The following is a 25415-nucleotide window of genomic DNA, read 5'->3' on the forward strand; positions in this document are numbered from 1 at the left end:
ACACTTTTTTGTTATGTATATAATTCCATATATAATTCCACGTGTTAATTCATTTTGATACCTTCAGTGTGAATCTACAATTTTCATAGTCATGAAAATAAAGAAAACTCTTTGAATGAGAAGGTGTGTCCAAACTTTTGGTCTGTACTGTATATATATATATATATATATATATATATATATATATATATATATATATATATATATATATATATATATATATATATATATATATATACACATACAGGTCCTTCTCAAAAAATTAGCATATTGTGATTAAGTTCATTATTTTCCATAATGTAATGATAAAAATTAAACTTTCATATATTTTAGATTCATTGCACACCAACTGATATTATGTCAGGTCTTTTATTGTTTTAATACTGATGATTTTGGCATACAGCTCATGAAAACCCAAAATTCAATCTCATAATCTCAAAAAATTAGCATATCATGAAAAGGTTCTCTAAACGAGCTATTAACCTAATCATCTGAATCAACTAATTAACTCTAAACACCTGCAAAAGATTCCTGAGGCTTTTACAAACTCCCAGCCTGGTTCATTACTCAATCATGGGTAAGACTGCTGACCAGAAGGCAATCATTGACACCCTCAAGCAAGAGGGTAAGACACAGAAAGAAATTTCTGAACAAATTGGTTGTTCCCAGAGTGCTGTATCAAGGCACCTCAGTGGGAAGTCTGTGGGAAGGAAAAAGTTTGGCAAAAAATGCTGCACAACGAGAAGAGGTGACCGGACCTTGAGGAAGATTGTGGAGAAGGACCGATTCCAGACCTTGGGGGACCTGCGGAAGCAGTGGACTGAGTCTGGAGTAGAAACATCCAGAGCCACCGTGCACAGGCGTGTGCAGGAAATGGGCTACAGAGAAGCAGCACTGGACTGTCGCTCAGTGGTCCAAAGTACTTTTTTCGGATGAAAGCAAATTGTGCATGTCATTCGGAAATCAAGGTGCCAGAGTCTGGAGGAAGACTGGGGAGAAGGAAATGCCAAAATGCCTGAAGTTCAGTGTCAAGTACTCACAGTCAGTGATGGTCTGGGGTGCCATGTCAGCTGCTGGTGTTGGTCCACTGTGTTTTATCAAGGGCAGGGTCAATGCAGCTAGTTATCAGGAGATTTTGGAGCACTTCATGCTTCCATCTGCTGAAAAGCTTTATGGAGATGAAGATTTCGTTTTTCAGCACGACCTGGCACCTGCTCACAGTGCCAAAACCACTGGTAAATGGTTTACTGACCATGGTATTACTGTGCTCAATTGGCCTGCCAACTCTCCTGACCTGAACCCCATAGAGAATCTGTGGGATATTGTGAAGAGAAAGTTGAGAGACGCAAGACCCAACACTCTGGATGAGCTTAAGGCCGCTATCGAAGCATCCTGGGTCTCCATAACACCTCAGCAGTGCCACAGGCTGATTGCCTCCATTCCACGCCGCATTGAAGCAGTCATTTCTGCAAAAGGATTCCCGACCAAGTATTGAGTGCATAACTGAACATAATTATTTGAAGGTTGACTTTTTTTGTATTAAAAACACTTTTCTTTTATTGGTCGGATGAAATATGCTAATTTTTTGAGATAGGAATTTTGGGTTTTCATGAGCTGTATGCCAAAATCATCAGTATTAAAACAATAAAAGACCTGAAATATTTCAGTTGGTGTGCAATGAATCTAAAATATATGAAAGTTTAATTTTTATCATTACATTATGGAAAATAATGAACTATCACAATATGCTAATTTTTTGAGAAGGACCTGTATATATATATATATATACACACACACACATACACACACTCACTCACTCACACACACACACACACACACATTTAATTTATTGTCCAGTTTTAACACACAACCATGTATAAAATTACATGATTTATGCCCTCATGCAATATGTATAAAATACATATATCAACAAATTGGATTGAGACGATGCCAAAAATATAGATATATATTTACCTGTAAAGCAAAAGACATTGACTTGTTTACAGAGAATAAATATTAAATCAAGTATTTTTCTTACCCCACTGGCAATTGCTTTCTTGTTTCAAGTATAACTCTAAACAACATTTGGTGAGGTTTCCTACCCCAAAAAAATAAAAATAATTAAAATCACCAATGGTGAACGAAAAATGTAATTATTCAAAAATGTATTCTTTAAAAAAAAGTTTCAATTTCACAATTTTGATTCAAGTGCATTTATCTTCCTTCAGGTTGATTAGATTATTTTACGGGAAAATAAGATAAAAAAGAAATATAAATAAATAAATAACTGGAAAAGTATGTTTTCAGTCCATATATCCCTGTCAACAGGTCTGGCATGTTCCCTGACTGTGCCATCTCCAGTTTGTTTTTTGTCTTTTTTTCTCCTTTTTTGTGCGAGTGAATGTGTGTGTCATTGTGAGTGGAGTGGGCTCACGTGGATCAATAGAGCATGAGCTGAGAATCCAACATCTACTGGTTAGAGCACAGAGGGTCAATCAACCTAGAGCAGGGGTCTACAACCCTGTGTCACAGAGCTCCGCTCTCTTGCTCTCACTCACTCCCACCCTCTTTTTACCAAGCTATCATCTGAACCTCTGACAAGATCATCAACAGATCACAACCTCATGAAAACATGTTCCACTGTCCAACATCTAAACAGGAACACTTTTCACTAATCTGTTCTCTCTGCAGCTTCAATCATAGCCTTGGGCGTTTTAAAGATACCGATCACCTGACTGTTCGTTTGATGAATGAAACATCAACCTTAACTAAGGGATCAATTAGGAAGCTCTCAGAGCCCTGTCCATAGTGAAATCTCACTGGTCTAAATTCCTTCTAAATACCAAATACATACTGATTGGCTGTGACTGTGATGTATTTTCACATACAATGTGCAATGATACATTTATTTTTGCTGGAAGCTTATGTTTCTACTGGTAAGGGCACAGTGTTAGTATGTGTTAGCACATGGATGTTAACAGACATATAGGTTCATATTTTTGGCCTCTGGATATGGTGACACCTGAGGTGTGACCTGTGTGTGTGTCTTTAGCTCAGGAGTGAAATGGTGAGGGGAGTTCAGGAAATAAGGGAGTTCCTGTTAGCTGAGGAACATTGGGAGAAGGAGAGGATTCATGCCACTGAAATTCACACAACAGAGCAGCACATCACTGCTTAACCTAGATAAATAGCTTAAAAAGTCTTATAATACAAGAATGATGTATTTGATTGGCCCCAGTAAGAGCTAACTATAAGTGTTATACATTAATGTATAATTATTGGTATCTCGGGGCCTGTAAACTAACTTAAATTGCCTTAAAGCTGCAGTGTGTAATTTCTGTCACTAGTGGCACTAGACTGAATATATATAATGACTGCTTAACTGTTTCCAAACATAGTTTCCTGAACTATCCCCTCGGTCCTCCATTGTTCAGCCAAACAGGAAGTTCCATCCGAAACACGCACCATTGGTTGAGCCAGAAATCGACATGCTCAAACACAGTCAGTGTTTTTCTTTAAGGAAGTCATAGTTGTTCTTGCACAACTAAAAAGCATGATTTATGAATGATTATGACACTGAAGACTGGAGTGATGATGTTGAAAATTTAGCTTTACCAACACAGGAATGAAATACATTTTATAAATATATTATATAAGTAGAAAACAGTATAACAATATTTCTATTTTAATGAATTTTTAACAAATAATAACTGACAGAATTCAAAAACGTTTAAAAAAAAAAAAATCGCACTGACCTCAAACATTTGAAAGGTAGTGTATTAAAAAAAGGAATAAAAACAATAAATATATTAAACAAACTTCCAGCAAAATAAAAATATTTAAAAAACAACGGCCTTTCTAGTGGTGTCACGAAGCGGGTAAATGTATGCTGAGCAAAAGTACAGTCGTGGCCAAAAGTTTTGAGAATAACATGAATATTAGTTTTGAAAAAGTTTGCTGCTAAACTGCTTTTAGATCTTTGTTTCAGTTGTTTCTGTGATGTACAGAAATATAATTACAAGCACTTCATATGTTTCAAATGCTTTTATCGACAAACATGACATTTATGCAAAGAGTCAGTATTTGCAGTGTTGGCCCATCTTTTTCAGGACCTCTGCAATTCGACTGGGCATGCTCTCAATCAACTTCTGGGCCAAATCCTGACTGATAGCAACCCATTCTTTCATAATAACTTCTTGGAGTTTGTCAGAATGAGTGGGTTTTTGTTTGTCCACCCGCCTCTTGAGGATTGACCACAAGTTCTCAATGGGATTAAGATCTGGGGAGTTTCCAGGCCATGGACCCAAAATTTCAACATTCTGGTCCCCGAGCCACTCAGTTATCACTTTTGCCTTATGGCACGGTGCTCCATCGTGCTGGAAAATGCATTGTTCTTCACCAAACTGTTGTTGGATTGTTGGAAGAAGTTGCTGTTGGAGGGTGTTTTGGTACCATTCTTTATTTATGGCTGTGTTTTTGGGCAGAATTGTGAGTGAGCCCACTCCCTTGGATGAGAAGCAACCCCACACATGAATGGTGTCAGGATGCTTTACTGTTGGCATGACACAGGACTGATGGTAGCGCTCACCTTTTCTTCTCCGGACAAGCCTTTTTCCAGATGCCCCCAAACAATCGGAAAGGGGCTTCATCGGAGAATATGACTTTGCCCCAGTCCTCAGCAGTCCATTCACTATACTTTCTGCAGAAGATCAATCTGTCCCTGATGTTTTTTTTTGGAGAGAAGTGGCTTCTTTGCTGCCCTTCTTGACACCAGGCCATCTTCCAAAAGTCTTGGCCTCACTGTGCGTGCAGATGCGCTCACACCTGCCTGCTGCCATTCCTGAGCAAGCTCTGCACTGGTGGCACTCCGATCCCGCAGCTGAATCCTCTTTAGGAGACCATCCTGGCGCTTGCTGGACTTTCTTGGATGCCCTGAAGCCTTCTTTACAAGAATTGAACCTCTTTCCTTGAAGTTCTTGATGATCCTATAAATTGTTGATTTAGGTGCAATCTTAGTAGCCACAATATCCTTGACTGTGAAGCCATTTTTATGCAACGCAATGATGGCTGCACGCGTTTCTTTGCAGGTCACCATGGTTAACAATGGAAGAACAATGATTTCAAGCATCACCCTCCTTTTAACATGTCAAGTCTGCCATTCTAACCCAATCAGCCTGACATAATGATCTTCTCCAGCCTTGTGCTCGTCAACATTCTCACCTGAGTTAACAAGATGATTACTGAAATGATCTCAGCAGGTCCTTTAATGACAGCAATGAAAGGCAGTGGAAAGTTTTTTTTTGGGATTAAGTTAATTTTCATGGCAAAGAAGGACTATGCAGTTCATCTGATCACTCTTCATAACATTCTGGAGTATATGCAAATTGCTATTATAAAAACTTAAGCAGCAACTTTTCCAATTTCCAATATTTATGTAATTCTCAAAACTTTTGGCCACGACTTTAAGCATATTTATGACTAAATTCTTCAGAAGTTGACTGCGGAATGTTGTCCTAGCGTGCCCAGAACATCAAAGGCAGTCATTACAAAAAGTTTCTGAAAAGCAGTCTCAGTCTTAATCTTTATGAGGCTCAGTGAGATGATATTTCAGATTTCACCTGATGCTAAAGTCCGCAATCCAAACGCAGTGACAAAACTACTCATCCAAATGTTATACAAGACCAGCAAAAGTGTTTTATTTGAGGCTCTTACAGGGATTTGATTCTTATAACAGAGCGAGTGAGGATATCTGTCCTGTCATGTTAATCATTTTTCTTGCTCTCTGAGAGGTCTGAGCATGCACCTCAAGCTCTGGTCATGTCGTGTCTACGTCTGGCTGTTCAAACTTGTCTGTGTGCTTAGGTCACAGCCTGGAGCTTTCAATGAGGGTTTTATGCAGCAGTCTTAGCCAAAGCTTTACCTGGACAAGCTCCCAACGCAGCCCTCTGCCTTACATCAAAATTCATACCCTCTTCATTATGATTTAATGCTCCTCGCCAGATTCTCTAAATGAATCCTACACAAATAACATGGCTATTAGGTCATTTAATATCCTGAGTCTAAACGTGTGGGGCCCCTGGGATTCCACTCTTGTCTAGACATATGGAAGCACTCACACATGCACGCACTAGCTCGTGCACACATGTACACAGAATGCATGGGTCCCCAAGGAGCAACAAAGGCAAAAGGACCTGGGATAAAAAAAAATAAAAAAAGCGGCAGCAAAATAATCAGGCATGCCTTGGACACCACACATTTATCAAGGCAAACAGAGCATCCACACATACCCCTAGGTTCTCGTACCGTTACCCGGACTCATCTCCCCTGGCAACATTTCCTTGGATACGGAGTGGGGACTTGAGCGGCTAAGAGGATAGAAAACAAAGAGATTTGCTGACGGACATATTGTGTGAGGCTGGGGCCCCCAAACTGAGTCCCCCTTCCACACACATGCCTCACAAGTGTGACCTCTGAACCCTGGCAGGGGCCCAGCACACAGGGCCACGGCACAGGCTGAAACTTCAGCTCCCGTGTTGCTGTTCAGTTAGGATGCAGAAGACAACTTGCCAGGATGCTTATCCCAGACACATGCAAACACTTTTCTATAAAAAGTCACATTTGCACTACAAAACACCTTTCGTATTATCTGTATTTTCTATATTTATTTGTATTTATATACACAAACACACACAAACACATACACGCATATATAGATGTATGTATCGGGGAGGGGGGGTTGTATTATTGTATTATATTTATTTCAATATATAATTTTATTTTTACTTGAATAGATCCTATACATTTAAAAAAAAAAAAGTTTAGATTTTTACTATTTAAAATGTATTAAATTATGTTTTAAATTTCATTTAAAATAAATTTCTAGCATAAAATATTGTAATGTGTTAATATTTTTACTTAAATTTTATATGAGGTATTTTTTTTTTTGCCATTTAAAATGTTATTAATAATAATACATTTACAAATATTTTTAAAAGAGAGAGAGCATTTTAAAGGCTTTTTTATGTAGCATTATAACATTTTTACTAACATGATTTAAATATACATTTTATATAAATTAAATATATATATATATTATACAATATACAATAATTATAAAAAAATTTCAGTGTAATGCATGCACAAATGGATCGCAAATGATTTGCAGTATTATTTAGATGCTTTCACTGAAACTGGCTTTTTGACACAGTGTCTCAATGCAGGAATGTGGAGTGATTTTCTCTGCTTTTCACACCTTCATAATAAGCTGTCTGATGCTTTGTTAACAGATGAACAGATTTAAGATGACACAGTGAGGGGAGGAGGGACAGAGACAAGCGGAGGAGTGTCAGTCAGCTTGTCCTCTGCATGGTGCTACGCCAGGAGACACGCTGTTTGGTGGTTAGTTTTAATGTTGATAAAACGCCGCGTGTCAGCTCACTGCCCAAGCAGGGGCGGGGGACAAAGTCTTAGTGAGGGAGGCTGGTAATGAACTGAGAGCCTGCACAAGGTCTGCAGAAATTCTCCTTGATGCAGACAGCAGCCACCCAGAGCAGGCCCCTGAGAGCAAGGTTACAGCCAGTAATATGTCTCACAGTCTCTCAGAGAGACAACTAGGCTGAGAAAGCAAGAGACACAAGACAGGGAAGGAAGAGTCTGTTTCAGACAGATCCAATTGCAAGTGTAACCATCAGAAGGGTGCTTTACTTATGTAGAACAGATGACAAACCATTTCAGAAAGCTTTTAACAGAATGGCTGTGAAGAAATTAATAAAATACACAAAATCAGATCATTGGCCAGTCAGTCTGTCAGGAGGGCAGTGTGTCTACTCTGTAGAAGCTCCTAACGGCAGAGGGAAGTAAACAGCTCAATATTGACATGACCTCATTGGACAACAGCCAGTGGACTAACGGTAATTAAAAAAAGGAGAATGCAGCATGTATTGGGTTGCCACTCATTACTTCACAGGGAGTACATTTAACTAGCAAACATTAGAGCATGGTCTTGGCACATCTAACAGTGCAAACAATATGGCAAGGATGCATGTGGACTGCTTTTTGAAGAGCAGTGACAGACTGTGGTTTAAGAATAGAAAAAAAAATCTGATGAAAATCAAATTTTACCATAGAAATAGGCAGAATGTTTTTTTATTTTAACTTATAAGAGATAAATCGCTAATCAAATCAGCAAATGCATGATATTTGCCGGATTCAGTCCTTTTTGTATTATGCAAATTTTCACATACCACTAAACAAGGGGAAAACACAAAAATGTTTTTGCCCACAAAATATAATATTATGGCAGAAAAATGAAATAAAAATATATAAAAATAATAAAAATAAAAATATTGAAACAATATGTGTGTGTATGCATTTTTTAATGAAAACTTAGCATAAAATGGAGGATGGAAACATATTCCAAAATGTTCCAATTTCCAAAAAGAAAAAAAGAAATCTGCTGCTGCATAAGTCATTTACCTCACATGAATCTGCTGCTTTATTAGCTAAACAATATCTGCAATTTTCAAATTAAATTAGCAAGTTGGAACATAACTATTGATCAATGAAAGCTGGAAATCTGCACAAGATGCTCTGTAGAACATCTCAAATCATCCGAAATAACATGGATCATCCGGTTTACTCAGACTATTCTTTCAGATCTTGGGCTACTCCAAGTGGTTACACTTTAAAGTCTTAAATATGAGGAGACAAATTGTAGCCTAATTCTTCTAAGTAGTGGGGGATGAACTAAACAGAGTCTAAATAAGTTCATTAAAGCAGCAGGGATAGGCCCTAAAGACCAGAAGGAACTGACTGAATAGAGGTTTAGTCCTTTTTGTCGCGTTAGTAATCCAAAGTCCTGTCTCAAAGCCCCCTCTCCTCCCTGAAGGCTACCCTTACTTCGACCCCCTATTCACACACACAACCAACCCAACCCCCTCACAAGAGCAATCACTTGCTTTCTGCTCTCATTCTATGTCTTACTTTGGCAAAGGCAGCTCCAGTGTGATATTTTTGCCTAAAAAAAGATTAAAAACAGCAGAGAATGAAGTTATTTGTAGTAATGAGAGTGCGTAAGCTGTGGTTTGTGGCCGCAGGAGTAATTAAACTCCCACACGGCATCTTGAGGGGTTGAGGAGGTGCGCTCTCCTGAGAATGCCGCCCATTTTCTGTGGGCTGCTGGGAGCCACACAGTGCTGCATGGGTCCTGAGAGACGCTAACAGATGAATCCCTGTCATTAAAAAGGATCACCCGCCTCATGGGAATCAGCTCTTTGCACTGAAAACATATCTCTTAAAAAGGAAAGGGCTATCGCAATCTCTAACCCAAACACAAACATATACAAACAATGCACCCAATTGCCCCTCGCCATATTTATACATTCTTATTTGTCATCTATTTTCAGGCTTTTGCTCCATTTCCTTGAGTAAAAAGTAGGTTTACATTGGTTGGGACACAACGACTTCCTTAGTTTAGCAATCCTCAACCATGGGTAAAGCATAACCCTGGGGGACTTTAAAAGAATAGTTTACTCAAAACTGAAACTTGTCATCATTTAATTCGTTCTAAACCTCTATACGTTTTTTCTTCTTCTGTGGGATGCAAAAGAAAATGCTGAAACAAATAAATAAATAATAATAAATAATTAAAAAATAATAATTACCTATTCAATCAATGTCAAGTGTTGTGGACACCATTGACTTTCATTGTTTGGAAACTTTACAGCTTAAACACTTCAAAATATATATATATTTTTAAATGCATACAGGTTTAGAATTATATGAGGGACTGACATACAGTTTGCATTTTTGGAAAGATTAAACCTTAAAACAGAAAGTATGACAGAAAAAATACAGACTATTATTATTATTGTTATTATTACTATTACTTGATGTTTAGTTTTATATAAAATATATAATTAAGCTCAATATGAAATATTAATATATAACGTTATAATATAATATATTAATATTCTCATTTCAAAGTTTTAGTACACTGGTGTCTTCTTTCTCTGTATGGAAATGAACATGTGGTAGGTCATATGCATCATGCCCTTTCCAGCTGTCTATCTATACATAGATGAAACATCCATCTGATTCGTATTCAGGCAGCAGCTGTGGCTCTAATAATTAAGACCGATCAATGCAATGAAGATTGTACTAACATCTAAAAAATAAGCGCTACCATGTTTACAGAACATAAGCTGATCGGGACATATTGGTGATGTAGATCAAAAAACGACACATATTTAGAACATACTGAGGTGCAGAGAAAAAAAGAATGTGCTGTTCTCTGTGGCTCTTCAGTGAGCAGGATAAAGCCCTCTTTAAAGGGGATTTGGCCTATCAGGAATGTCTATATCTGGAAGCTGATACAGCCACAGATTGTAGATCATTTTTCATGTACAAATCTGCTTTGGCTCAGACAAGCAGGCAGGCAGGAGAACAGCAGAGGGCAGGGCGATCGCGAACACTGCATCCAGGAGGAGGGGAGTGTGACGGGGGCACTGTCCACCACCATCACCCCTCCCCACATCCACGGCTCCGCCTTGGGCCTTCCTTCCCAGTTGCTCGGCCAGCTGAGCAATCAGGTCAGTCGGCTCTTCCTGCGTCCCCCCTGGTCAATTGTTGCCTCTCCATGCCTCGTGTGCGGCCCGCAGCTGTGGCAAAATGATGTCATATCTGATCCCAAGGCAGGCAGAGTGTCTCGGCGTAAACATGCAGCAGGGGTGGAAGAGCTCCGACTGGGGACAATGAGCCGGGTGAAGTTATGCCAATATTTCTGATGATCTCTGCATTTCTGGCAGGAAATGAAAAAAGTTTCCAAACCCACGCTTCCATGTTTGCCATTCTTTTCCGGATTCAGCATTAGGTGGGCTCAGCACAAGTCAGCTTTGGAAAAAAAAAATAAATAAAAAACAGCTTTTTATCCTTGTATTGATTATTATTATTTATTTTTTGAGGGAATAGGGCAATATTATTGCCACAATCAATACACTCTCTCAGAGGACTGGTTATTGGGTTGATGCGTATATCTGCTGCAGCGGGGCCATTGTGAAGCCATTATTTTCACTAAATAATTTCTCTAGGAGATAATCCAGGCATTAGAAATGCTTGGGAGAATTTAAACAAGCAGCTACCCGGCCATTTGTAGTCTGTCTCTCGGCAAACAACTAAGCGCATACAGAGACAATATTGTTGTAATGCAATATCCACAAACTCTCAGTCAGCGCATTCAGGAATGCCACACTCCAAAAACGCAAGTATAACAGAGCGGAAAATGTAAGTCAGCTCCCTCCACTTGTGGGGTCATTATGATGCCACCGGCTCTAAACAAATCAATCAAGCACAGACCGCTGGGCTTGCTATGGATATTGTTTGGAGGTCCTCAAAGGAAAACGGGTGGTATGAATGAAGCGGAGCTGCTTTTCTGACACAGGAGTATGGAGCGTATAAACAAGCAGGTGATTTGATTAGGTGCGTAATCGAGTGAGTACAAGAGGCCACACTGGTCCTACTCACACCAACACTTAACTGGCACACTGACAAGCTTCCTGTGCTCCTAATGAGATGCTTCCGAACGAAGCGTGAACTACAAATGCACACATATACACAACGTTGGGATTCTGTGGGGTTTTCTTTTGTCTGACTCTTGTATAAAAATAATTATTATAAATAAATTATATAAATAAAGTTATATAAATAAATCAAACGTATATAAAAAATAAAATAAAAGAAATAAATTAAAATAAAAAATGATTATTTATCATTATTGGCAGCAACAGAGCAACTCACAGAAACAGATTTCCTGTACCATCTCACCCCAAGATGCCTCCTTATTTTCCTACAAAATGCCATGATTACCATGGTAGATTCCATGGTGTGTATGATGTTAAATAACACACACAATGCTGTTACATCATCATGTCTTGGATCCTCAAATTAATTGAAAGTTGTTTTAGATAAAACATTTTTACAGCTGACTATTCAATATTTATCTGATTCCTAAAACAAACAGAGAAAAGCATCAAATGTATCACACCTTGTCAGAGCAAACACGTTAGTAGGAAGGAGTCCACATTAAAGACATTGTACTGCAAGCATGATCTACTTCTGCACCTGCTCTAATTTTACACACCCCTTACATAAACAAGAGCTTCTCTTTTAGCTCTTTACCTTAGAGCGCTATTGTGCAGAGCGGTTTTGAACAAACCGGTCAATGATATCTGCCAATTGGATAAGTTGGATAAGTTCAATTTGTCCAAGAAAATTCAACAGGATCTCCAAACAATCAACTCTGCAAATAGAGGGAGGAAATAAGCTTCACTTGGCGGGTTTCTCCAGCTCGATAGGGCACAGAAGGCACACAGTAACCAGTGTATCACCTCGTTTTTTCCAGGGCCCAAGGAAACACAGCTAATGATGTAATGAAGTAAACAGTGATTTACATCTGCAGAGTCTGTGCCTACACAAGATGCCCAGGCAGATCCGAATGAGATCATGTCTCGGCCTGTTCCAAGGACATGAATATTTACAATTCAGACTGAAACAGGCCTGTATATCATGTAACGATCCTGAGGTAAACTACAGACCCATTACATGTCTTACAAGTCTTTTTTTGTGACATCTATAGGTCACCATGAGGATCAGTAATGGGAAGAAACTAATTAAAGGTAGAGACACTACTAACTAAATTTTTCACCAGCTTGGTTGTGCTGAAAACAGTATTTTTTTTTTCAGCATCACGCTACGTTTTCCATGACAAAACTAGCGTTTTCATTCTAAAACACTTTTGAGAATAATTCATTCGTATGGTTCATATGTAAATGAACTGGTTCCTAGACTGGTTAAGTCTAAAGTTGTCAAATTGAGACCTCATACTATTTAAAAATAATCTACTCCCTTAAATAGCTTAAAATGCAACCATTTACTTCAAAAAGTGTGACTTAGACGTAGTTATGAAACTAAGTAACAGTTTCAAAGCAGCTTCCTCAACACTTTTTTTTTTTTTTTATACATATGATTCATATCAAATCATTCTCCTCCCCTGATCTGCTTTTGCCCTCTAATGTTACTTGTTTCAGTTCTCTTCAATTCCCTTTGGAGGGTAGATTCCAATGCTCATCTGTCTGCTCAAGCAAGGTTAAAAGTACACATGAGGTGTCGTAGCGGGAGTTCACTACAGCCAAGCACTGAGCCTGAGAAATCAAGTATGTTATTTATGAACCATTCAGCCATTGATTATACTCACCTGGGCACAGGGTGAAGCATGTAAGGTGCCCGTAACACCAATGTCCCAAACCGGGAATTCATTTGTTGTTCAAACTGCTACAGTAAATTTTATTATACCGTTAGGCCATACCACTGTCACAACGTTAACTTTGGCAGAAGGTTAAGGACAAAACAGAAGCTGCACACACTGATAGTATTGTTTGCACTGTTTTTTGCATGCCCGGATTTCCCCATCTTATATGTGGTTCTAGGTAAGATGACAAAATACCACATTCTGACATACTTTACTGGGACTATCATGTCACCACCACAGACACCTAAATCAGTTCTTTAAAATGACAAAAGTAAGATTGTCTACACATATGGATATGTAGAAAGTTCCAATGCCCTTCTCCATCTTCTGATCTTCATATGAAGAATTATACTGTCACGATCAATCATAATTGTAAACAAAACCGATTACTGCCTACTTTGTGTGAGAAGTAATGGCGCAATGGTGCAACATTAACTAGCTTAAGTGAACAATGTACAATCTAAATCCAATTCTTAATGAGTATTTGTCTAATTTTACAGTTAAAATATGTTATGCATTATTGATTCTCAAGTAAATGTGTCTCATTTAAAAGGGATAGTTCACTCAAAATCATTTACCCTCATGTTATTCCAAATCTTTATGGCATATTGTCTCTCAAGATATCTTGAAGAATGTTTAGGGTCCAAACAAAGTTGCACCCAACTGAATTCATTCATTCAATGTATGGACAAAATATATCTTTTGTGTTTCACAGAAAAAAAAAAAAAAAAAAAAAGTCTGGTTAAACTAGATTGCTGGTTGTTAGTGAATAAGACAACTAATAAATAATACTGGACATTGCCTAAACAAATTTATTCAACCATTTTTGAGAATCGAGCAGCATAGTGGTATACTAATAATAAATATCTGAGAAACAGCATGTACTGTTCTGACTGTTTGTTGTTTTTAGAGATGTGTGGTATCTCAGTTTTTATTTGGAATGTTAGGTTTGTTTACTAATGCCACTCATAGGCATATCGAAATTATCCCTGGTTCTATTCTCTCTGAGCTTTCTGCTTCTGTACATAGTGCAAGAAGCAGTCAAATTAATCACTGAAATCATGAACCCATGTCAAACATGTGACTTAGTATGAAATCATTCTGATTATAGCAAAAATAATCCTAACCGCATAGTCAACAAACATCCTGATGGGCAATCTGTTAGCTCTCCGGATCTGCCTGCCATGCATGCAACCAGATTTGTGGGTTTGTGGTATGATACGGAAATTTATTCCTGCACAAATGTCAAAAGACCACCACGTTTCAAGATTAGATCAAAATCAAAACATGATTAACTTATAATGACTGGATGTTTTCCTGGCTGTAGGAAAAATCGCAAGGTCTTCACAAAGATTTATTTGATGCTCTCTTTCAAATGGCCAGTGTTCAGTGCGCGGTCTCAGCTTCTGACATTTGAGGGTTGGAGCTATTTTAAGGAGACCCTAGTGCCTCTGGCAGGTCCACCACACACCACTGTACAGCGGCTTCCATAGAGCTGAAGAATAGCTCCATTATTCCCCCACAAACATACATAATTTCATAAAGATTCACCCACTTCTGACCTGATCTTGTTGAAACACAAATATCTGAAATTCCCCCGTTTTATGAAGGTGGGAACAAAGCAGAACAGAATGAATCACTGAAATAGATTGAAGGTTGAAAACAGACCTTTTTAAAGAACATTTTTTAATTATTAATCTTAAAGATTTTACCTTGTGAAAGTCTTTTATTATGCATACAGCAATTAATTAGCCTTGGAATTATTCAATAATTTTATATAGACTGATTTTTCTCCCTTTGTTGATGACTGGGGCCAATTACCAAACTAAATGATACATAATCTTTCAGTTCAACAAAATAATTGCCTGTCACATGCCAGAGCAGATGGTAAGTTTTCATACAATCTTTTTGTAAACAAGACGTGCCTTTATCAGAGAGGATGTTAATTATCTACTTATTCAAAAATGTATATATATATGAAAAATTGCAATGATTTTATAAGGATCATGTGACACTAAAAACATCATCTGTGTTTCAACATTCTGCAACTTTCTCTGCCACCAAGTCAAACATGAACCCCGTCTACAAATATATAGCCTGCCCTGTGTGTTTATGCAAGTGTGTGTTTGTGTACATGTGTGTGTGAGCATCAGGAAATACCAGGCCAAGCATTCCAGCTCGTCAGCACCTCTGGCCCTCATGTGACTGGAGATACACAGCCCAGATTGTGTGTGCAAGTTTGCTCAAGAAGCATGATAAGAAAATTTTGTAAAAGCGAGGGAGCGGAAGGGGTAAAGGAAGGATAATCTGATATGCATGACTTGTGGTTTCTCCTAGCACCTCTCTTTTCTTTGCTCTGGCAGAAATGGCAGTTTGCATCCATAATTTACAGGCTTCTCTTCTTCTGGCAATCTGGCTTTTATGGCTCCACCCCCTTGCAAAAACATTAGCATAATGTAGATGCTTGAAAAAAAAAAACATTTTCACCTTCGAGCAGTTCCATGTCTCATCAGCACACAAGACCAGGAAGAAAGCGGTGAAGGTATTACAGGCTCAGGATAAAACACTTTAAGCCACATGTGCCGTTTAGATGAATGTCTCTGACTGCCTTCTAAAACTGATTTTTTTCCCCCCAAAGAAACTCATCTCAGTAACTGTGCCTGCCTTTAATAATCATGTAAAAAAAAGACTGACACTGACGTTGTAAGAGGAATAACAAAGAAGCGAGTGATTTGAGAGGCCCCGTTGCTAATTATGACTCATGTTATACAGAGCGTTCTGTTGCTGCTCAAAAACACTAAATAAATTCGTTGTTTGACTGTGCTCAAGAAATATGAGCGTCTGACACGATAGTGTGCGTGCTTTCCCGTTTTTAGCACCAATTACGCCACTCGAGTTAATTCGGGAAAGTTTTTTTGAAGACAACACCATGAGAGTGCCACATGTATGTGCAAATCCGTGATTAGGTGAACAATCATTTGCAGAAAAGAGCAGTGAAGGATCATCAGTCAAAGCGCTTACCGGAGGATGCAGCAGATTTCTTTGTTCAGTGTTTGGCAAATTCACTCACATATCCTCATCAATCATAGAACTGATCTAGAATTTAAAAAAGAACACATTTTATTAATCCTTTGCCAAAGTAAATGGTATGCACGGTTACAAATGTTCTTCTCAGAATTCATAATCCCCCGTTCTGTACCTCCCCTGCTTGATAATGTCACACTGCTAAATAAAGGAAGCACACGGTTGGACTCATTCTGCACATGGGATCATGTACCATTATAATCAGTGGCATTTATCAGCAAGTAGAGAAAACAATCTGACCATTATAGCGATGACATAGAACAGCAACTGTAATATTTTTCAGAAACAACAATTAAATTTAATTACAAGAAAAAAAAGAGGTCTTTAATAACATAAAAAAAATTGCTAATCCGACAACTGGCCTGATCCAACTTATCCTCAAACAAACTGATCATCACAAGATATCAAACTAAATGATTGTGGATTTTAGAATTTAGTTTTGTAATGCGAGATATATTAGATTAGTAATTTGCGATTTCTATTTTAAATTGTTAGTCCATTTAATGCTGATGAAATGTTAATGTATGCACGTGGGGGTGTGGTTTGAGTACCAACAACAAACATTTCTATCCTAGACCACAACACAGGTTATAAATCACACAATGAGATTTTACAATATACAACATCTTGTGAGTTTAAAAGTCATTTTACAACTTTTATTTACACCATTAAATATTCTGGGGGGGGGGGGGGGGGGGACAGACATGTAATTTGAAGACAAACCCTGGAAGCTTTTTTAGGACTAATGTAGCACTAAGAAATACCAAAGTTAAATTGTAGAGTCAACATTCTCAACTCCAGCTCAATTATAACCAATAAGCAAAATCATCCAATGTGCTTATTTAATGGACACATCCGCGACTCAAAAAGTCAGGGTTCAAAGAAAATCCAGGATTTCTAAATGGCACTTATGACACACATGCACTCTTCTCGTAAAATACGATAATTCTGACATGACATGAAGGCAGCAATAATCGGTTTATATAAAACGGTCTTTGTTTATCTTTCTCTTCAGCTTCTACAGCACCACCATCCGTATCCTGTCATGCAACTGTCATCGAACCTGAAAAAATGGATGTATAATCTAAAGGGATCTGTCCAATTTTCGGCCCTCTGCATGCGACTGGGGTGCAGGGTTTCAAGTCAGCTTTTGGTAAAGCAAAACTACTGATAACCTTAATGGGATCATGCTTTGACTATTAACGGACTAATTTATCCTGATTTTATTTCTAATATCCACATACCACTTTTGATATAGCAGAATATTATAATTGTGTCGGGTCATAGTGACTACGGATACCAGAATGATGATGATGAAAATAAAAAATAATAAGTCCCACACATGCTATTAAATTAGACTCAAATCTGGTTGGGTGCTGTGACCCTCTCATTTATTTTCTTATTTTTGAGTCAAATTAAATTGGACATATCCTTTTAATTAACAAAATGCTCCACAGTACTTGCATTAAGAATTTGAGAACAGACAAAATGTGAAGTGCAAATTAACGTCCTACACAAAGAACATCCACCAGTGTTATTCCGGACACGATGCCCAAGGACTTACTTAAATAAGGTTTAGACACGAGGATGTTATAGGTTATTCCTTAAGGACTGCCACTGCTCCAGATTTCAATGGGCTACTACTGTTTTAATTGGTACAATTAGGTTATCGAAACCCACATCTGCTGAAACTTCCAGCATCATAATAAAATGAACAAAAATAATACATATTAAATGCTAAATAATAAAACTATTAAAAATTTAAAACGTTTATTTTTGATTTATTAAAAATAATTAATATAAAATTTATAATAATAATAAAATAAAATACATTTTTATAAAGAAAAAACTAATGCATGTCTTTCTGAAACCTTTAAAAAGCAATAAGACAAATTTTATAATAATAAATAATACAAAAACCCTGCATGAACATGAAACCTTCGTGACAGAGCAAGTATTATTTACTTCTGAAGAAAAAATAAACTTCAGGCTGGATGACTGATCTGGAGTCACTCAGCGTGATCGAAACCCATGAGAAGGACTGATACGAACAATAAAGGAAAGACACAGTCGGGATACAGGAGGCCGAGACAGCAAAGGCTTGATTATCCACACTTTCACGGTCACGGGGCACAAACTGAGAGCTGTCTATAGCCGGCCTCCTCCGGTTCTTGGACTGCAGTGCCGCTCAGATGGGCTGTTGGATTGGGGTGCATTGTCTGTGCTCCACACTCATTAGCCTAGTCAAGGAGAGACTTACTGGGGTGTTTAGCTCGCCGGGTTTGTGTGGCAGCTCAACAAGCCCTCCCAGCTGGAGCACGGCTCTCACATCACAGCTGCACACTTACAATTAGTGCAGGTGCAGCTGAGGAAAGACCAAGCACAACACAGACAAACACCCAAAGATAGAAAACACACACTTGCAGAGGTGTTGCACATCTTGGATGAGGGCTGTAATATGTACAACAAAAGCACTGATGAGTTGAAAATCAGCTCATTATAAAAACTGATAATGCTAAAAAATTTGCAAAAAGATTTCAAATTTAGTGGGTTTTGTCTGGTTTGGACATTGAAAATGTGCATGTTTTGCTGTTTTGCCTAAATGGCAATGATCTTTACATGATAAAAGCTTATTTTCTGGCATTTACATTAACTTACACATCATTAAGACTAATCAGTGTTTGATCAAGCATATAAACAGAATGATAAAGCTCTTTCTTATTCTGATTCTGATTATAACATTTTAATATGAATCTTCTTACACTAGCATGTTCAAATACACTTCTGTTGTTCCTATCTGAACAGAAACTAGCATTCCTTTAAGAAGATAAATTGTTCTGGATGAGGTAATGCACCAACTGTATCATTTTCCAAATATTTGAAGAGAAAAATAGAAGCCAGGCTTGTGTTTTTCCCCTCAATCTCATATTGATCCAAAGAGCCTTGCTTGCAAAACATTATCACAAAACCGAGCACGGAAACAAATTACATGACAAAAGCAGCCATTGATTTGCGAATCATTTATTAATGGGACACTAAAAGTGAAATGAATTCCAGCATTTTAAGCTTTGTTTCTCAGGCACACAGTGAGGCAATGCAGAAAGCTGGAATGCAGAGGCTGTCTTGCATCTGGAGTCGTCTCTGATGCATGTCATAAAAGATGCCATTAAGTAGAATGGGCCGGCAAAACACACAACATGCAGATCTGAATAATTCATTTAGGGCTTAACCCGCTGGAGGGACATCTTTTTCCCAAATTGGTTTTCTGCATCAAAATCAGAGCATATATTTGTTCTGACTGGTAAAAAAGGCACAACATGAGCATTCTGTGGACATACAAATTAGCAAGCATGTGTCCTTACATGTGGTGGAGACCTTTATTTTTCTCTGTACAGTTCAATAGAGACCGCAGACTGTTGCCTGCCTTATTAGGCTCTTTTCCAGGGGCAGTGGGTAATGAGACTTCACACAGACAATAAAAAACTCACAGCCAATCACATGAGAGTGATGTAAGACATCGGTCACCATGTTTTCTGCAGCTCTTATTTACTCAGTAACTGTAGTACGCAAGACACACTCTAAGAGGGTCATCAGTGAAGAAGAAAAAGCTCATGTCAGACTGCAAAGTAACAGTTTCACACTTTTCCATGTTACAGGGCAATAATATAATATAATATAATATAATATAATATAATATAATATAATATAATATAATATAATATAATATAATATAATATTATAAGTTGCATGATAATGTTAGATTTTTGAAGAATATCCATATAAAAATCATTCAGTAATAATTTGTAGTAGTAGTGGTTGTTGCACTAGTAATATTATTCAATATAAGGAATGTTTATATACTACAAAATCTATCTAGCTAATCTAGTTATGTATTTAGATAAAATAATAATAACAACAATAATAATAATTATTATTTTTATTATTAATAATATTTATATAAACGTTCATTATTTTAATAAGAATTTATTATTTAAAAAAAGAAATCCATAATATTTCCAGTTTTCTCATGTCCATATAATCCTGGATACTGTAGATGGGTTTTAATATAACCAAAAACTTGTTTCTTCTCAATCAAAAAGGCTCTTTGTCAGAGACAGTGAGTGGCAATCAAGTGCAAAGAAAAACAAAAAAGAGAGGTGCAAACCACATTCAAAAAGCGAGTCCAAGATCCAATGATGCAAAGTGCAAATGTGTGCATTTGAAACCAGAGAGAGCCATGAACAAAATCAAGAGAAAGGAACAAGAATCAAGATTGAATCTAGCCTCACAATGTGTTTCCAGCAACTCTACACGTTTCAGCAATATCGCTAAAGATTTTTAATTACTTCGCTCGGCAGCTGGAAATTGCCACAGTAGCCCGAAAGTTCACAAGGCCCCTTTCATTCAAACTCCAGTTATACAGGCAAGTGTCCAAGCCTGCCAAACACTAAGCATTCAGCTGGGCCTCCACCAGCGGGCCAAGTCGAGCAGACAGCCACAGCCATGCGCACAAGAGCGAGAGGCTTGCTGACACATCTACAACCCTGACACAGGGAAGAAAAATGCACAGGCCCACTCTAGCCTTTTCTTTGCGGCTGAGCTTGAACGTACCCAGCAATTACAGAGCTATTTTCTCTGGAAGGGCAATTCCCTGTTTATTGGTATCCGCCTGTCAGAGGCTCTCCCTGTCAATCCTCAGCAGGAGCCTTCCCAGTGGTCAATGGAAGAAGATTGAGCGTAACTCGACAGAAATGAGTGGGATTCCGGTTTAAGCAGGCAGTGTTACTCTGGGCTCATCCACCAGCATTAGACAGGAGGGAAGCGGTTTCCAAAAGGATTAAAAACAAGATGGTGACTTGAGCGCTAGCTTGTAATTTTCCAATACCGCCAGTTTAAAAAAATATATAGTAAAGCAATTAAATGGAGAGAAAAGATGTGCTGATGTGGCATTTAGACTAGTGTTGTCACACTTTTTACTTCACTTTTTCACACAATTGAACCTTTCCTGTGTGACAAGAAGTCCCAGTCTTCTCTACTTGGTGGAAAATTTGTGTCAGTAAGATAAAATTAAAAAACAAATTTAAGAAAAAGACTTGTCTTGATGAGAAAACATCTACTGAAACAATATTTATAATGAAGAAACGGCATGAAATATTTCTGAACGAACCTTAAATCTATCTGGTGCTTTTGGAAATCAACTTCCATCCACCCTGGTTTCATCACCTCACTCTCCCTTTGTTAGCGCTCGGAAATGCCTGAAGTTAGGAATGAAAATACTGGCATGTCCCTGCAGCTCAGTGAGAGAGAATATTTCTGCAGCTGCGGAGTGAAGTAAGCTCATCAGAACAGAGCCAGTAGGCCAGGTTTCTTCCATAGATAACCATGAAAATCTTAACTTAAAGAACATAAACACCCCCCTCACGTTTCACCGCAAAAGCATGTGTGCCATGAGGTTACAAAGCAATCTTTAGGAAGCACCGAATGCAATGCTTCAGTTTCTGACCTTTCAACAAATGTGCCATGTATGTGCCTTCCAAATGACAATTCAGTTTTGGTTTGCATGTTCACACTCACATTTACATGAAAACAAGAAATCTCTGGAACCAAATGTCAATGAAAGACTTTGAGAAATGCAAACTGGTAGCTTCATCAGATATAAGTCAACAGCAGGTTCAGGCTATCAATCTAACCTTCGGTATATGAGAGGCGTTGGCAGCCTGACACAAGAAATCTCTCAGCATTGCTTTGATTTGAATTGGGCTCCCACAGCTCAGATGTCACTGATACTTTGGCACACATATACATGCACACACACATATAAAAAAAAAAACTAAAGTAGAATAATTATCATCATCATAATAATAATACAAATATATACTAATACTAATATTATGTATTATTCACAATATGCCTCCACACACATTAATAACCATTAATAATAACATTCATAAATAATACTAGTAAATAAATGAATATATATAAAATGATTATTTAAAGATATAAAACAACAACAATGTATTGAAGATTTATTTTTATTGATTTTCATACTTCTCATTTTGGTGCCTTAATGTTATTTGTGTGTAACATGTAAACAGAAAAGTTAACATTTTCCACTGACTGAAGCTTAAGATCCAAGTCAAAACAGATGTTTTTTTTAGTTAATGGCTGATTTAATTTGCTCATGTCACTTATATCAGTGAGGTCAGACTCTTCTTTCAATTCATTTAAACCACATATTATGTTGCAGCTCCAAAGAAAGTGACGTTTTGTACTCACCAAAGCCAATTTTTACTTGCATTTGGCACAAGTGTTATTTTTGGACCCTGACTGTATCAACATTACAGGTTTCATTCTCAACGCCATGTGACCATCTATCATTGCATACACTGTCAACATGAGGTGTTCATAAGATATAACTACCACAGCCTTGGAATGTGATCGTTGCCATTGGATGTGGTGGTTTCATGACCTTATTGTCATTCTTCTCTGCTTTCCTATTAAGAGCACTGCTCCCAGTAATTTTTGATGAGTCAAGCTGCCTGACTGAAGCACTCCAATTAGGCCTGGGCTAGCAGAGCCCTTAACTCCAGCACACACTGTTCTTCAGGCATGCACGCAGCCGGGCCTTTTTAGCCAATGACAGCAGGGTGACGGTGATGACATTGAGATGGCCTGCTTGGAAGCCTGTGTGCCGCACTAAGGAGACAGAAATATCTTCCTTTGACAGACATGGATACATGGTGCTACGCGTGCAGCTGTCTAAATGTTGCCTCTTTTTGTCTCTCGCTCGCTCTGGCACTATCTTTCTCTCTTGATCCCTCACTCACTCTCTTGCTCACTCTCATTCAATCAACTTAAGCACACTGACTTTTTGTCTGCAGCTGAGGCGAGGGGTCAGCGTTCGGTGGCCAACCTTTAGACACAAGCATTTGAGATGGATGAGGCTAGGGCAGCGATTGGAGCCTGAACACAACCCACAGACAACCTCAGCCGTTCTCAATTAATCAGGTCATGGTGCAGGGAATAACTCACTCTCTGGTATCTGGGTCTGGACGGTACAACAACATACTGCAGCTCACGCAGCCATGCAGCTATTTGCCTCTCAAAACAGTTTAAACCGTGCTTGTACATGTGTGAAATATCTAAGAACGTCAGCGGATAGCTTGTGACACTTAACCTTTTTAGCTGAATGATTCATGCTAAGCATTACAACTTGGCTCCAAAACTCTAACCAGTCATATTAATCTCACAAAAAATGTATTCAAGTGTTGTTACACCCCAAAAAGAAAATGAAACCCATTTTTAGGACTAAAAATTACCATTTTATGACCATTTTTATATAAACATTTCAAAATTAATGATTATAATTTAATAAATAATAAAACTATGATATTAAATGTTTACATTTTCATTAACTATTGAGAATTTTCTGTGATAAAACAATACTAAATTGCACTAATCAAATATTGTTATAAATTTTTTTGCAATGGAGAAATGAATTGAGATAAAATATTCTTAATTGTAATTAAAAAAATCTTTTAAAAGCCAAGAACCAGTAAGCTACCTACTTGAACAACTGTCCTATTCCTGCCATCACTTCCATTCAAAGAGTTCTTGAACTCCTTAATTTAAGTGAAATTCCACACTGTAATCAGAAGTTTAATAGTCAGTTAGCTAGACCCTGTGCTAATTAAACACATATCAGAGGCCCCTTCTCCCTCCCTCTCTGTGCTTCATTAACACTAGCGCCAAGGCCTTAAACTCAGTCTGGATGTGTTTCAAGCTTTCCTCCTCCAGAAGGTGTGGGGCTACAGGAGGCCTCGTTGGAGATGGAATCATTTTCATTCAGCTCTTGAATGCCCTGCTGCTTTAAAATGCATTCCACACTCCTCTTTCCTCGTAGACATTCAGAGACATCCTTACTGACACTATAAAATTTCCTTATCATTTCAGCTCCTTAATTACTTTGTTACGGCAGTTCTGAGAGAGGGAACACTGCTACACATCTGCTGATCCTTCTGGGGGCCTTGAACCAAAGATGGCACCGGGACCCAACATGGGGAGCCTGGGGTGGGGGAAACCCAAAAACTTGGAACATCTGTATTTCTTTATAGAGTCTATAAAGAGCTCAGAGTTTGAAGGAGAAAATGAAAATATATGATTGGAGAAGTAGTATGAGTATGCTGGATGTAATGCGTCGGGATGACTGCTGTCAGATAAAAGCAAAATGGAGGTTTGTCAAATGAGAGCATCCAATCTGGTGCACGCCGCCTGCTACGGATCACACATAAAAACTGGAAGTGCAATAAATACACATTTTAATGTTGGTCTGGGCAGAATCATAATAGGCTCAGATTTTCTATCCAACAGACTGCATCTGTAAATCAACTCCAGATAGATCTGCCAACGAGCAACACCAACATCGTGAACGCCCTAAATCGCCAGCAAATAAATGAGAGAAATTCATATAATCAGTGCAGCTGGATGAGACGGTATGTTCTGATAATTCAAGGCTTTGTTTGAGTTCAGCCTCCACCCCAATACTTCAAGCTCTTCCAGGGATCCAGACCAGAACAACTATTAAGAAGCTATTGGCTCAAAAAATGAAACATTTAGGAGCCAAGTGATTTCTTTTAGATGTCTGAGGGAAAATAAACTGAAGGATCACTTCAAATTCTAGATGGCTGAATACTGAATTAAATTGCAATTAGCAGTACCTACATAATTTCCAGTGCCAAAAGACAACTCTGTAATGAATATATATATTTAAAATGCATTATATGAACAACCATTTAGTAATTAGATTAATGTTAAGTCTGACACGCTTAAAATTAACACCACTATAATGATACTCATTTCATATCAAATGCAACAGAACCGAAAAATGATTCACAGTGAGTGAGTCAGTAATGGCTCGGAATGATTCACTGGATAAATCAGCTTGATTCAAAACACCATTTTGAATCTTTTTAACTGGCTCAGTAAAAAGAACAAAAAAGTGGGGCAAATGGGTTCCTTTTTCCTAGAT

At 38.0% G+C, this 25415-nt stretch overlaps 1 protein-coding gene across 5 annotated transcripts in view; it reads right to left on the reverse strand.

The window, feature by feature from the left end:
• zmiz1a (zinc finger, MIZ-type containing 1a) overlaps positions 1 to 25415 on the reverse strand; it is a 136344-nt gene that overhangs the window by 64333 nt on the left and 46596 nt on the right. For 4 of the 5 annotated variants that reach the window (XM_059517364.1, XM_059517367.1, XM_059517362.1 and 1 more), the window contains exon 3: positions 16325 to 16399. The exons of the other annotated variant lie outside the window; for it this stretch is intronic. The gene's annotated coding sequence lies outside the window, so the exon portion shown is untranslated. The remainder of the gene's footprint in view (positions 1 to 16324; positions 16400 to 25415) is intronic. 5 annotated transcript variants of the gene reach the window in all.

The sequence above is a fragment of the Carassius carassius genome, chromosome 30 (genome assembly GCF_963082965.1).
Source record: "Carassius carassius chromosome 30, fCarCar2.1, whole genome shotgun sequence".
Lineage (NCBI taxonomy): Eukaryota > Metazoa > Chordata > Actinopteri > Cypriniformes > Cyprinidae > Carassius > Carassius carassius.